Source organism: Haliaeetus albicilla, chromosome 26, assembly GCF_947461875.1.
Source record: "Haliaeetus albicilla chromosome 26, bHalAlb1.1, whole genome shotgun sequence".
In the NCBI taxonomy this organism is placed as follows: Eukaryota; Metazoa; Chordata; class Aves; order Accipitriformes; family Accipitridae; genus Haliaeetus; species Haliaeetus albicilla.
In genome coordinates, this window is record NC_091508.1 from 15,896,356 (window position 1) to 15,909,110 (window position 12,755).

A 12,755-nucleotide genomic window follows, 5' to 3' on the forward strand; every position below is an offset into this window, starting at 1 on the left:
CTGGGGAGCTCTGAACCTGGGTGGTGTTGGCTGATCAGAGCTGGACTGAATTTTTCAGAGATGTGGGGAGGGAGCAGGAGGTCGTTCCCCTGAAACGGACTGGGGTTTGTAGATGAAATCCTCTCTCCCCCATCCCCCTCCCTGCCCTTGCCCAAGCTCTCACATGCTATTTCAGACCGTATGCTATTTTGCTTTCGTGCCCGACTTGAAACTCAACTCTGTAGAAGACTGTATCTAAGCAAATCAACCCTTCCCAACTTTGCTCTCCCCTTTTGCTTTTGAATTACTGTTCTTGGTAAGAGTGGAAGTAGCTTGCTTTGCATTGCAAATTGCTGTGCAAGGGAAAACTGCTGCCTGGAGTCAAAGTTGTCAGTGTTAAAGACACAGTTTATCTCCTTGAACTGATGCCATTGCATCTTCAAGTTTATAGCTGCAGTATTTTCTTTTTTATGTGATCTGTCATACCAGGATCATTTCTGCTGCACATCCTATAAGGTTGTTCTGCCATCACGTATTGGCATTTCTCTGACTCCTTCAGGCAGGTCTGTCCCCACTCCTGCTACTAATTGCTAATAAAAACTTGCTTTGTTTCCAACTATGCACATAGATTATCACCAGCAGTATGCAAACGCGAATTCCATAACAGCCCAGACTTGCTTTCTTTCTGCCTCAAGATGTGAAGGAAGCCTTCAGTGGCTTTCAAAACTTGTTTTTTTGCTTTCCTGAGTGACTGCTCAGTTTTAAAGGTACAGGATTAGTTTGTGCTAGCTGTTAACTGCTTTATCCCAGAGCTGAAGCCTGGTTTCGTCTGGTTTTCCTCTTTGTGGTGCTGCACACTGAGCTTTCTCATTTCAGAAGAGAAGATTTTATTGGGCAAGCATAAAACATTTCTGTCTTGCAAATAGAAGTGGTAGAGCATTGCTCAAAGCTTGGTTTTTCTTCTAGAGGCACAGTGCAACCTCATCTGAAGTCTGTAGAAGCCGTGGGTGTGGAACACCTCCAAAAATGGACTTTGAATTAATTTCTCTTTTGAAGAAAATCTATCAAAAGAGCTTTTCCTTACAGTGTTCTCCCCTGAGGCTAGATCCTTGGGTTTGGTGGAAGCAGCTTATCTAAGGAATTCAAACAGTATGTGAACTTGGAAAGAAATTAACCCCTCTGCTTCCTGGAGTCAATAAAATGAGTTGAACTGGAGGGTATCTCAGGAAAAGCCTGTGCTAAGAAATGTAGATTTCCTTCTCCCTGTCATCCTTGAAAGCAGCATTTAGGAGCTGTAGCTGGGGTTTGCTGATGCAGCCAGCCGTTTGGGTTGCATTGGGTTGTTTTCTGAGCTGGCTGGCGTTCAGCAGTTCGCTCAGTGCAGCGCGTTGCAGATGTGTTCCAGCAGCGAATCCTCTGTAATTTAAACCAAACACATACATTACTCTCAACTGGCTTGATTGCTTATAAACGAGCAAAGGGGAAGTAGGCTGTTGGGTTTGCCGCCTTTCCCCTAACCTGTCTGTACTCTAACTGAAAGCACATGGAAACCTGTTCCTGCTTGAAAAGTTAGGAGTCTCAGTGGTATTGAGTCATTTGACCTTTTCCAAATATTTTCCCCTGTTGCAGTTAGAGAAACTTCAGGAGAGGTGAATTTCCAGGAACAGTGAGGAGAAGAGTTACTGTGTGGAAAGGCTCCCAGATCATGCCTTGGCTCTGTTCTATGCTCCTCTAGTCATTTCCATGACCTTTTTGATACTCTTTGGATCTGGGGAAAATTAAAGGGAAGGGGATGCTGTATCCATGTTGTGTTAGAAGGCTATACATTATTTAGGACCTGTGATTGTTTCTCGGAAATCAACCACTGCCAAAAACGACTGCGTTTGAGGTTGCAGTGTCTGTCAGGTCATCTTTTGTGAGCTGCTTATGTAAAAGTCTGGTGTTTGCTCTGCAATCAATTTGGGCTGCTTCTGCGGTCTGTGGCAGTAGGAGGTGTGCAGCTATGATTGAGCACACCAGTAGCTCCTTCAGCCCATGAGTTTTCAGAGAACTGATCTGAACAAGGTGTCCCATGTTGTTTGGAGTCTGTAAACAGCAGGGAGAAGTAGGTATAAGAACCCTTTGTACGACACACTAAATCAGTTTTCTTTTTTCTCGATTAAGTGACATATGAAGTGGAAAGAAGAGTGTTGTCTGAGAATATAAGAATCTCCAGAGGCAGATTTTTCAGGTTATTTACAATAGACTTACTTGGCAGCTTGGGCGTGTCTGTAGTGAGAGGTGGAGATACGATATATCCAATGAGTTGCTAGGTGGCACCGGGTTAATTTGACCTGTGAGCAGAGCAGAAGTGGGAGGCTGTCCTGCCGGCTCCCGTCAGCCCATCCTGGTCCCAAGTCCGCTTCAGCCTGGGTTGCACATACCTGCTGCTGCCTGGTGCTGTGGATCCGGTGGGATGCACCTCGGGCCAGGACCCCCCTCCTGGGCTGTGAGCTGCTCACATCTCCTCTGCCTGGACTGGGACAAAGCAGCTTGGCTGGAGGGGAACCTGTCTGAAATGCATTAAGACTTAACACTCTTAGGAATTCAAGGCACTCTGGAAAAGGTCCAGGTCCTGTCAGCATATTCAGCTTTGGGGATCTGCCTCTCTTGGGTTTTCTGGTTTGGTTTTTTTTTCTTGCAGGCAGGTACCGTTTTTCCGTGCTTGCTGTGCTCAGGCCTTGCATTAAACCATGGGTATTTAACTGACTAAAGTTGCAGCTGTGAATATCCTTTTGCTTGTCCTTTCCCCTCCCTTTGTAAAGTCTCCTTACGCTCTGGCGGGGCTTCTGAGTGTAAGACTTACCCGTTTCAGTTTACAGTGCTCTGCATGGAAAGCACCTATTGTTTGTGCATTTATCACCCTGTTGTTGGATTACCGAAGTTGGTCTTCTGAAAATGCATCTGAGCCGGCTGTAGGCCAGGCAGGTGCTGTATTTCCCCACGGAGAAGTACCAATATTTTCCTTGAGTAGTATTAATCCAGATACTTAAATAGCACAACTGCTAGTGAATTCAGTTCCCTCCCAAGTATCTTTAAAAATAGCAGGCACAGAGCAGTAGCGATGTATTCATGGCAACCGTTTTTGTGAAGCAGATGGGCTGCTGCATTTTGTACCAGTTTGAAGCTTTTTGGGGGGGTGTGCATCTTTGTTCCTAGAGAGATGATACGATAAGCTCATCAGGAGGTTTTGGATCCATGGATCGGCGCAGGCAGGAGCCTGGATGTCCAAATGAGGCAAAGCTACAGGCTGATGTAGCACGTACATGTACATCTTTGGGTACCATAGAAGAGGAAGACTTGATTAAATTTATCCCCCCTCTCTGCTTACAGTATCAGTTAATGTTGAGTGACAGCCAGATGCTCTTTAACTTGGAGCTGATTGATTTCTGGCTGCATGTTGGTAATGAGCATTGCTGGTGCATGATGTGAAGGAAGTGGAGAGCCAGGTGTTATCCACAGACTCCTGACCCTTCATCCTATGTTGTTCTGTTAGCATGCCAACAGTTTCACTCTGGTATTTCTGGATTTGAAGGAAGGGATTGTACTCTGAAAGCCCCTAGCTGGCTCTAGAGGAAAAACTGAAAACTGTTTTGCATGAGTAGAGCAACTTTGAGGGCATTTCCCACCTTCCTCATTGTCTTCTGAAGGCACCTCAGACTGTATTTCCTTAGGGAGCATGCGTTCCCAAGCACTTTTCAGCTGGGTTTTCTGATCCTGGCACTCCTGCGCCATTTCGAACCAAAGAACATAGTTTGTCTCCTGCAGCCCAGCAGCTGTTTGCATGCAGGCTTGATCTGGGAAGAGCTGACCCTGTTAGGGTGGTCTGGCCTCAAAGTATTTTGGTGCTGTAAGCTTGAACTGAGAATGTTCTTAGCCTTGCAATTTTTAATAAAAGTGAAAGGCCACTTCCTGCGCTGCATGGGGGTTGTTTTTTTTTTTCTGTGTGTGTAAAGCTGCATCAAGAAAGCCGAAGGAAATGCTGATATTTGGGGAGGCACCTCATACTGATAGTTCCCTGTGGACTGAGGTCAGCTTTTGTGTGAGTGTGGCTTTGTCATCCTTATGTAGGTATGGACCTAAAGCTACTTGCTTTTCTCAGCTGGCAGGATGCAAAGTATTATTACGTGTTGGTAGTATACACAACACAGCTGACGATTCAGAAACCTTTGCAAAGGGAGGTGCAAGTTGTACCACCTCTGAAATGCAGCTGTGTCTCAGTTGTGACAGTTGGAAATCATCTAATTCCCTGTTTTCACATAGTCGCTGTGCCTGATGTTACAGAATCCTTCAGGTAACTAGGTTCACCATGTTTGGCTCTTTCATACTGGAAAATTGTTAACTGTTTGGTTAATCAGAGACCAAAGGACTGATTCAGCCTGCTTGAGATCTAAATCTTCACCACTGTCTGCCTTAAAACAAAGGTTAAGTAACTAAATAGTTTCTTCTAGAGTCAGCGTCCCCAAGAGGGAAGAAAACTAGTAGCAAAAGGAGAGGATTGCTGGCTGAGTTCTGGCTTTTGATTTGAGTGGGATTGCCATAGTTGAGTAGAGGAAGGAACTTGGTTGTGGCTCTAAACCATTCTCCCAGTTCCATATTTTAGGAGGACATGCATTTGGCTCTATCCTCTGCTAAAGCGTGTGGTGTGATAACATATTTAAAAAGTGCTTTTGTTGCAAACGTGTCTGAAAATGCAGACCTTCCCCATATGTAAATATATTCCTAATATACAGACCAAGAGAGTGAGTTTTAATGCTTCAGAGCAGCTTCACATGCTAACATCCTTCTTCCCTGGCTGCAGCCTCAGGAGTGGGCTGTGGGGGTGTTAATGGAGGAGGCACTTGAATACAGTCTCTAGAAATGATTTGCAATAAAACATAACCTAGTTAAGATAATATTAAGGCATAGTACCTGCACTGCTTGCATTCTGAAACAAATATAGGGAAACTATGCAGCAAAGATCAGAAAAAGGGGTTTCATTCCAGCAGTTTAGCTAAATGTAAGTGAAAGTCGTGAGAGCAGAAGCAGTGGATGAGGTTTCACCTCTGGCAAGTTGAGTATGTTGGAAAAAGTGCAGAAGTGATACAGCACCGCAAGGTCCCCAGCACAAACGATCTTAAACTGTGCTTTGAGTTTGGAGAGCATTTCTATCACCTTTTGTGGGCTCTGGCTGCTACACCTGTAGGGTCTGACCACAGAGGCTTTGGGGTGGGTTGATTTGCTTTGTGCTGGACTTGCCTCTTCCTGTCACCCGTCACTGCGTTGGAGCCTGTTGCAAGATTGGCAGTTAAGTTGAAACTTTCCTGCCACAGGGGCTGTATCCTGTTGAGTAAAGAGCATTCTCTGTTTATGCTCTGACTCCTGTTCTGGCTGCTGTTGCTCAGGCAGGGGCTGCTTTGTTGACCAGAAGCTGTAATCTAAAGCCCTGTAACTGATATGCTGTGTGTACAGCATCAGTGAATATGTTCTGATACAGCTGGCTTTCAAACTTCCCCCTCGTTCCCGATTCTGAACTGTCATTGCTTTGACAGCTAACTCTTAGCAACAGCCTTACCTGTGTGGCTTAAGCAGCCCTTGGCTCAAAAAATTACTCATTGGAAATTAATGTTCTGCTTTGAGACTGGGATCCTGTGGCCCACTTGATTTGCAGGGTGGCAATACCATCAGCTCTGTCTGAGGATAAGGGGAGGTAGGAGAGGGTGTGCCCCCCTTTCCCCCTCCTTTAAGACATGTATTTATTTCTGAAATACAGGAGAAAACCTAAATGGCTTCTAGTCTGTTTATTCTTTGTGCTCTTGAGCTGCCATAAGTGTTGACTCTAGCTTTGTAGCTGTATTTCTGAGGAATTCATGCATGCCTTCGGGAGCCTGTGGTCTCACTGCACAGTGGTTGGTATTTTAATAGGCCATAAGTTGCCAGTGGCAAGTTGTTCTGGTACCAGTTTCTAGATAAATGAGGTAGGTACAGATTTATTTCTTATTATTATTTTATTGCAGGAAGCTACAACTGGTAGTGTTTTGGGAAAGAGCTCAGCGTCTCCCTCAGATCAGAAACCTCCCTCACTTGAGGGCAGGTCTGTATGCTCACAAGCCTGATGGAGTGGGATGGTGAGCTCTTGCAGCATCCACCTGCACTTGGCTCTGTAAGGTCTCATCTGTGCAAGGACAGATCAATGTGGCTCTGTATGTGGCCTCCCTTTTTCAAACAAGATACGTTCTGCATCTTCTGTGGGCTGTCGGCTCTGCGCTGGGCTTGCAGCCTGCTCTGAAGTGGATCGGGAATTATTTTGTAAGCTGTGGCTTATATAATAAAACAGAAGCCTTTAGGAGTGCCCTGGACCAACATTTGGACCTGCTTGTTTCTTCTGTAATGGCCTGTGACCTCGTAACAGTAATCCATGCTGTAAAGGTGATGATTTCAGGTGTTATTTCAGGGGGCTGGATGTGTTACCCCACCCCAGTACCAGCTGCTTACCCTGCGGGATGAGAAGCTTTTTTTTTTCTTGCAGTTTATTCATATTTTGCCTTTGTGCACATGCTGGGAGACACGATACGCATCGCTATCGTAACTCCGGACTTGGCATCATGATCCTTCTGGTACCATACAGTGGGATTCGGCATCTCATTTTAGCGCCTGGGTTTGAAAGGCACTTCCCACTAGACAAACAGTTGTGCCTGTGTTCGCTGGATGAACAGTCTTCTTGTTTGGTGTACTTTTAATCTGATGAGCAAGAAAGGGAATTGTTCTGCAGGATTCAAAATTGCTGATCTTCATGGATGTCATTTTCACGTGCTTCTTGTGGGTCTCCCATGTAGCTCAATTGATAAGGCTGAGATGAGGAAAAGATCAAGGAAATGGGATGGGGTTGTGGGGACAAGGAAGAAAACAAAGAGGAAGCACATGGAGACTAGAGGATTGGGAGGAGGCAAGTGTGGAAGAGACAGGATGTTTTAGATAAGCAATAGCATATACAGTCCATATAATGGATACTTTCCGTGCAGATAGAAAGTAGGTGAGCTGGCAAGAGGACAGGATTATGCCTTTCCTTTGGCTGAATTTATCATACTTCATTGGTGAGAGGAGGCCTTGAAGGAGGTCCCATGTTGTAGTAGGAGATGGGACTGAAGCTAAAAATACTTTTACTGCCGTATGCTGTATTCTAAATAAGAAATGAACCCTGTCTGTTCAGCCTGAAAGCACTGAGGGTGCTTACATGGGAAGAAGGAAGAGAGTATATGGATTTACTGTACTGGAAGGGCTAGAAAACTGCAGCACTAATAAGCAATGCAGCTTTAGAGACCTACAGAGACCATCACCCCTGCATGTGGTTGGTAACAGCCTGAAATGTGCTCTCTGAAATAAACAACTAAAGCTAGAAAACTTTCTTTTGGGATTACTGCTTCCTAGAGCTGCGTGTTTGCCTCAATGAGGCAAGTTCCTTCTCTTGCCATTCGGTGTACCAAATGTAGAAGACAAAATGTAAGGTCTTGTTTAGTGTCTTTCAGAAATTACCAAGCTTTATGCTCTAGTCTGGCTTTGGAATGGAAAAGCAGATCAAGGAATAGGAAACCCTGTGAAAGGGCTGTGGTCTCAGGGTTTCAGTTTGGGGTAGTTGCATACCTCCATTTTGCTTCCAGAATAAAACTTTGTATGAAATGACTGTGACGAGGTGTTTCACTAATGGATATTGGGTTAATGATCAACAGAGACTCCCTCAGCCAGCTGCCATGTGAAACACTGGTCAGCACATGCCTACCTGTGCTCCTGTCTGCTGCTGGAGTTTCCATTCCTCCTGAAATGCAAGTTGTGAGTGTGAGGAGTACAAGATGGGGAGGCCAGAGTGAACCCTGCTGAAGGTTTCCAATTGCTTTGTTCTCTGTCCAGTCACTTTTGTTTCCAGTCCTTAAAGGATAATATTGCTCATAAAAATAAAATGCAAATGGCCAGGAGAGGGGGAAGGAAAGGCTTGTCTGGAAAAACTCAGGTTTAGGCAATTATTTTTCCCCCCAGCCTTGTATCAGACTCTTTCAGGCTTTATCCACGCTTGAAACAGCAAAGGTGAGGTTGGGTGTGGTATCACAGTTTTCATTGGATTTTTGTTTGCATCAGTATAGGCTGGGTAGAGGGTTGCCAGCTTGGTTGCGTTGTCATCGTACTTTTTCTGTTTCTCTTGCTAGTTCCTGTTCTTCCCATCATTGCCTAGGCTGTGCCTGTGTGTCACAGAATATGAGAGAGGAATCTAGGATATTTATAATTCAGCAATTTTTCCAGATCTCTTAATGTTCCATTGCCCTGGAACAGAGCAGTAGCAGTCACACTTTGACATAGACTTGCTGTACCTTGTCAGCCCCAGCTAGTGCAGTATCCTGTTTCCAGACTAGGCAATAAGGGCTGTTCAGAGGTAGTCTGCTTGCCTCTGTTATAGATTAATTATGCAGTAACCCCTCTGTAGGAAAGCTCTTTTCCTGGCTTCTGTCAGCAGCCTGTTATGGTTTATCTCGTACTTCGGTAACATCAGGCAATTGCATCTGCATAAATTGAATTCCTTTCAAGTGCAGTGCTGCTCATCTTATGGGTTTAGTAGCCTGCAGCACTCCTTGCCGTCAGGGAAACTCTGTGTTGTGGAGGACTGTATTTCCTATAACTGTTTTTTACATTTGCTACCTTTCTGCTTTGTTGAATACCCTTTTTCTGCTCTACAGGGAGTAGCTGATCACACTCTGCTCAGCCACTGGTCTCTTTAAGGTCTGTTTCTGATGTAGGTTTATAGCAATGGCTTTTCCTGCTTTCCATGCAAGTAGGTCTGTTATTTCAAAACAAATCTGCATGTTGTCTTCCCTCCAGAAGTGATGCATACACATCTCCAATGTCATTTGCTCTCAGTAGGGGAGAATCAAGGGAATGTGTCTGAACACAGCTGGTAGTGACAGCCACAGAGGAGGTAAAAACTCTCTGATCCTCAGAAACCTGCTCCTGGCAGCAGTGCAATGGGAGCCTATGCTAACATCTCCCAGGGGCTTAACCAGCACCTACTGCTGTGACACGATGCAGAGCTCTCCCATATTCTGCTTTTAACCAAAATGTAACTTACAAAATTACCTTTCTCTGATTAGGACAAATTGCATCATGAGATACTGGTCTTGGAGAATTGTGTTTGTCTGGAGCTGTGGCTCCAGAGGAGCAAAAGCAGTTCTAACTGTTCTGTCTCAGACCCCTTTCTCTCCCCTGTTGCTGGCTCTGGCACTCCAGCATAACGCTGGCTCTGACACACTCCAGAGTCGGGGCAGAAGGGAAGGGAGAGTTGGGACAGGCAGGGTCTAGAAATCCCAGCCTGTCACCACCAGTATGGTGACAAGTCAGGGGGCAGCAGGCTTTACTCAGCAGCCTCTTCTAATTTGTAAACCTGTTCTACCTAATAGACTTTTCGCTGATTAACCCTAACAGCGATAGATACCAATGGAGGGGATGGAGGTTTAGGGAGAATGCATTTGTACCTTGTCCTTAAAACCAGTGACCTGATTTCTACTGCTGAATGGTGCCTTTATAAAGGAACCATCATAAAGCACCTGTATTCATTGTGGAATGAAAAAGCTGCTGTTAACATATAAAGGGCTTTCTGCTGGACTATTGTGTTGGTTTTGACTAAATGTATACCATATAGAAGTGGCTCACAGGGGAACATGTCTGAGCATGGTAGGGTGTTACCTCTTGGGTAACTAAACCTACTTTTAGCACCAGGGTTGACTTCAGGCAGCTTATTTACTGAAGGGCTCTTCAGTGTACTCGAGCCAAATTGCAGTGATGTTACATCACACGGTATTAATGAAATTATTCCAGAGATGAACTTGGCCTCATGTGCAGGTTAATTTGCACTATAAAGCCTTCTCTGGTACAGCTATATTGGCAAACTGTCCTTGTTGAAACAGGGTTGATATTAGCAAAAAAAAAAGTCACTTAACTATTCTGGCATCAGTATGTCTTCACGTGCCTTAAATCTGCCTTAGAGGCAAAAAGATTTGTCTCTGTGTACATCACTTGTGTTAGGGATGTTGTTCCTAGTCTTGTGTTGATTCCCTTCGGGGTTTTCATTTTCCAGACTGACTATCCCATTAAAGCCCTGGAGTACTGAGTTGACCCATGTCTTGATTTTTCTCATCTTGGAGGGCATTTGTGGATTTTTTGTTTGTTTGTTTTGAAAGGTAGCTTTCTTTTTTCTTTATAAGAGCATCTTGTTTACGAACACAACTTTCTTGCATCATGGAGTTGTAGCCATGTCTTGTACCATGTGTGGTAGGGATATTATCAGAATTCTCCTTGCTGGAGTTTACATTGCTGTCTTTCTTCTCTAGGAGTTTAAATCTAGTCAGCAAAGGCAAATCTGGAATCTCTTAGAATGACAGCTGATACAAGATGAAGGAAGTTTATAAATATATCAGCACTGGATAATTAGTGAATCTTCATTTTGCATCTACAATCTGCCAGAACTGAAAAGTCGTTCTAAGCTACAGTGTGGTACAGAAACATGTATTGACTCTGAAATACGGTGGGTTAACGTACCTTAATTTTGTTAGCATCTCTACAGAACAAACCTTAGAGTTTTTCTGAAGCATTTGGGACCTTCGGAAGCTTTAGTTCCTCTATCTGTTAGAACCACAGGGGAAATTTGAATTGTGATTTGTCCAAAGGGTGACCAGGCCCTGGAAGAGTCAGGATTTTTTTTTCCTCTTTTAACTTCTGTGGTTTTTACTGTGCAACTGACTGGGTAATGAGCCTGAACATGCCCTCCCTCTGTGCCCTCCATCCCCCAGTAACATGGAGGTCTCTCAGCTTGGGTTTGCTCATCCCCTGTAACTCCAGCTGACTTGGCTGGAGGCGTAGGTAAGAGTTCAGGAGCCCTTCTTAGTTAAGTTGTCCCCACGCCTGTTTTATGCATTGAGCATATTTGATTTTTCAGTGGTCATAGTTGTGGAAAATCAGATCTGAAAGGTATTTATGCCCAGAGTTAGACAAGTTCTTTGGAGTGTGCTGGGTGTGAACTGCAAGGTAGCCCAGTCTTCTGTAGCACAGAACAACCATGGGAGCAAGAGGAACAATGCATCTGAGACAGGCTGGAAAATGCAGCACCAATGTACAGCAACCTGAGTGTAGTAGCTGGTGGCTGACCTGGGCAGACCCGAGTGAAATCTGCAGTGCCAACCTGTTCTTGTTTCTTCTGTAACTGAAATCCCTGTGAATTTGCTTGAGAGAAAAGCACTGGTGGTGGGCTTGGCAGCCTGGCACATGGTTTGTTCTTGGCTAATCCAGCTCCAGCATAGTCTACCAGAACAACAGAAGTAGGAGTTGGTGTGGTGACTCAGTGCATGATCAGAGTTCAAAAAAAGCAAATGCCTCTTTCAGTGTTCAATACGCACGTTATTACAGACTTGTGTTTCAGTAACTGAGTCATCTATCCAGTTATTCCTTTCTTTACACTTAAGAGTTTGGTTCTTTGCTTGTGATGTTTTTGCTCCTGGCACATGTCCCTGGCCTCTGACCAAAAAGAGCTTGTGCTCTGTAGATGTGGCAAGAAGTCCTTGGATATGTGCTACTTCGGGTTGGTCTGTCTTCAGCACAGTGTGTAACATTAGATGTATTGCACAGCATTTACTGTTACAGTCCCTTCTTGTCCTTGTTTTCCTGATGTCCGGCTTTTTTTCTCTGCTTTGAGATGACAGAATGTAAATTATAAATACCTCAAAGGAGTCTGGCTCTGCTGGGCATGTCCTGTCTGTGAAGTGCCATGTACATGCCCCTTGCTGCTCTGCAGCTGAGTCTGTTAGAATTATTTCCCCTTGCCTTCTCCCTGCTCCACCCTTACTTACCCTTCCAAAATTCATCTTACTTGTTCTATAGCTTAAGTTTTAAAGGGTCATTATTCTTGACTTTATTTCTCCATTTGGCACAACTTTTTATTTCGTTATGCAACTTCTGCTGTAGCACTCGGTCACCAGCTGCATGCTATTTTTTAATAACTTCCATTGTTTCTCATAGCATTTTTAATACAGTTCATGTTAGGAGGAGCTTAAAGGTTTTAAGATTTAGATGCAGGAATGGTTGAAAATATTTTTTTCTAAAATAACCCCCAACGCTATGTTTTAGAAGCCCTGGCTGTACTGGAGAGTGCGGCTACCCAGTGCAGTGATCTGGAGAACATGAGGTGGACTGCACTGGAAAGCTCTTGCCTGTGGGACATTCTGCATGAGGTGCAGGATTTCATGTCTGTCACTTATAAAAGACACATGTCTGGATGCACGTGACTGGAGTCCAGACATAACTGAATTACTGCCTTTCAAAGAAGCTGTTAATATACAACTAGGAATGCTGATGCTGGAGGGTTTTCTACTGGTGATTGACTGCCACCCCCATTCTCCAGTAGGTATTATCACTCCCTGGCTTGTACTGGTGGACCTTTATCAAGATTGATTGCTGCCTTGGAGGGAACTGTAATATGAAGTTCAAAAGCTGTGCTTCTGCAGAAATAGGCTTATTCTGGAAATGAGGTTAAAGCCATAAGAAGTCAATCACTTGCCTGCTAGATACCAGCTTATTCCTAAGGAGGATTTCTAAATCATTCTTTGTATCCTGTTTTTATTTTGTGCTCACCTCGTTGTTTTTTCTCCAGTTCTTTTCCTTGCCTGCCTTTTGCATACTTGGTGCTGTCATCGTCATCCCCTGACCCCCAGTGAAACAGTCTTCAC

The 12,755-nt window shown here is 44.5% G+C and overlaps 1 protein-coding gene across 2 annotated transcripts in view; it reads left to right on the plus strand.

Annotated features, from left to right (window-relative positions):
- Positions 1 to 12,755, plus strand: part of EEIG1 (estrogen-induced osteoclastogenesis regulator 1) — a 38,559-nt gene that overhangs the window by 2,379 nt on the left and 23,425 nt on the right. The window lies entirely within an intron of this gene.